The sequence below is a fragment of the Poecilia reticulata genome, linkage group LG6 (genome assembly GCF_000633615.1).
Source record: "Poecilia reticulata strain Guanapo linkage group LG6, Guppy_female_1.0+MT, whole genome shotgun sequence".
Taxonomy (NCBI): Eukaryota; Metazoa; Chordata; class Actinopteri; order Cyprinodontiformes; family Poeciliidae; genus Poecilia; species Poecilia reticulata.
Window position 1 is genome coordinate 10,763,800 of NC_024336.1, and position 2,928 is coordinate 10,766,727.

Below are 2,928 nucleotides of genomic sequence, written 5' to 3' on the forward strand. Positions count from 1 at the left end.
AGTTTCATGTCATCCACGGCAGCGCAAACAGAAGAGAATAAATCTGTTCCTCTCGTTTGGTTTTTCAGGCTCTTTAGGTCTAGTAGCTCTTCGGTAACGTTCATTTCGTTGCCCACTCCTCTCAAAAAAATAAGTAACTGAGCAGTGTCAGAGGCGTCTGTGCTTTCCTTGCAAGCTAGCGAAAAAAAAAGTCAAACTCCTTTCCTCTGACTCCCAACTGTCTTTTGATGTCTGATGACACTTCTAGCTTCGTGYGTGGCCACAGTGTTACGTGCCAGGCAGACTTCGGCAAACTCTTGCTGCTTCTCAGGACAGATTTTCTTCACCATAGTCATCACGCAGTCTTTGATAAATTCATCCTCGGTGAAAGGTTTGCAATGCTTTGCGATCAGCGCGGCTACCTCATACCTAGGTTTGTAGCCTCTCATTTGACTCTCGGGCTCTTGCAAAATGTCGCTGCTGTGAGATTAAACTAGCTTCAAGTTGCTTCCGTTTTCTCGCTGCGTTCCTTCCCTGTGATCTYGTCGTATATGTCAGCATGTCTCGTTTGGTAATGTCTCTTMACATTGAGCTGTTTAAAAACAGCCACAGTCTCTTTACAAATGAAGCAGACACAGTTGTTGCGTATTTCAGTGAAGAAATAGTCTAATTTCCACCCATCCTTGAACCGTCGGCCCTCGCAGTCAACTTTCCTTTTTTGTTGATTGTCGCCATTTTAGAAAATTGAGTGGAAAGAGTCACATGGGCTGGGTAAATGAGGAACAGCATTTAGTGTGTAAGCTACGCCATATGCAGGTAACAGTACTGCTGCCCGATGTATTAATTCTACGTGCGGGCCAGACGTTATTAATTTTATGACAGAGGCTGTGGGCCGGATGGCTGCATTTGGCTCCCGGGCTGGACTTTGGACATGCCTGCCCTACACTCTGCCGCCTTCAAGGACAAGCCTTCCTGTCCGCCCTCCAACACCGCTCTCCAAACCACTGACAGCCACTCGGCCCCACTCTCCGAACCACCAAGCTCCACGGAGAGACAACTCAATAGGTTTGAAGGAACTCTGGGACCTACCAGTCCCCTCTAAGTCGTTTGAACRCACAGAGCGAGTAAGTTTTACCAATTTCTCATTTGCAACCTCCTGTTTACCAGCAACCTGAACTCACCACAATCCTCTTATCTTCCCAGTGCACCAAGAGCAGCCGTGCAGTTTCTGGACCTGCTTCACCTCTATTGTTTGCTTTCTGTAAATAAACTTTTCATATTTCATCCGTCTTATATGTTCATGCATGTGGGTAAGATCCGTTAAACCCATCATGACGGTCTGCAAATTGGCGGTACTATTTATAAAATTGCAGGTGATGCAATCAAAATCTGCCATTTGTCTCATAAGGTGTCGTTTATTCACTTGAATTTTGTGTTTTGTATAACTGCAGTTCTGCTTCAGCAAGAAAAAGTGTGGTAAATGTTTTAAGTTGTACTTTTTTGCAATTTCAATTAAACTACAGAGTACATTTAGTTCTAAAATACAAAAAGATAATACATGTTAAGCAATTCAAATGTACAGCTGATTAGTCTGGCGTCAACTAAACTAAACTAAACATTTTAATCTACTGGGTACTTTTTTTTTTGCTTTTCAAGAAGATCAAAGGTCTTTCTTTAGTGTTATTGCAAGAACTTTGCTGGTGCAGTTTGGGAATAACTGACCTTTCACATCCAACTACAAAGATTTTTCTCTGTCAGTTTTTGACATATTTTTATGTTGAAAATTAAGACTGCACAGACAAAGGACAGGACATTTCTTTRTTTTACAGAGCTTTATGGTTTATTATTAGGAAACAAGCTTTTCATTCATATGAGCTAAAAAACAGTACTGGTTTTAGATAAGCAAACTTTACAGAAATCAAGTTGTTTTTCACTGCCTCAAATAGAGGTGCACCAATTTTTCAGCCAGACGATTTATCTGTGCTGATTTCCTTAATTTTGGGAGATCGGTCGATTTTTACATGTGAAGCCGATCTGATCCACCGATCTTATCAACCTCGACAAGGGTCTGAAAATCAACTACTTTCTTTTTCTGCCATTCTGTGAGAGGTTTGACTGACAGACCGGCCCACCAGGCCATGTCTACATGTTTACAGTTAACAATAGTCACCCCATTGTTGCCCATTSTACAATTTGGGGCAACAATGTTGCCCCAACAACAATGTTTCAGACATTTTATCTGAAATGTTTTGTCTGCAACATTTCAGACAAAACAATTGGCCGATGCCAATTGTTTTGTTGGCGTTTTTTACAGTTTTACATCCAAAACTGTAAAAAACATCACAGTTTCGGATGTTTTTTATTAAGCCATAGCCTTAAGCCTGTCTACTGCGACTGTCGCAGTTTTGRTTTGGTACCAGAAGAAAAGCAGAAAAACTTATGTGTGTGTGATGGTTAGTAAGCATCAGGTAGAAAATTTATAAGTAGCCTTAATAACAACCAAGAAATGGTGTTGGAAATATGAAAGTTGGTTAGTAGTTGTAGTAGTGGAAAATACGTGCTGATTGGCTTCCTACCACAATTAGAAAAATAATGCAAATAAAGACCAGTWGAGATGCCAGAGCTGTGGCCAGGACGTTCAGAATGAGAGAGGTGGAGGCATAATGTCAGGCTCCATGTTGATCTCCAACCACCGTCTGGTCTCTGGCCTGAAAGCAGCAAAAAATATTCATGAACAGAAGAAGAAGAAGCCAAGTTTAAGTGAAGAAGTTGGAAATCCTTTTCTGCTACAGACAATTTTCTATGCAGTCTGGAACCGTGTTGAATGTAATTTCATCATTGCTCTTACATCAAATATTAAATATGTTATGGAAGAACAGCTACACTTTACTGCTTACACCATCATGTAAACGACAATGGCGTGTTTTACTTTGATTTATAAGTAGGTAG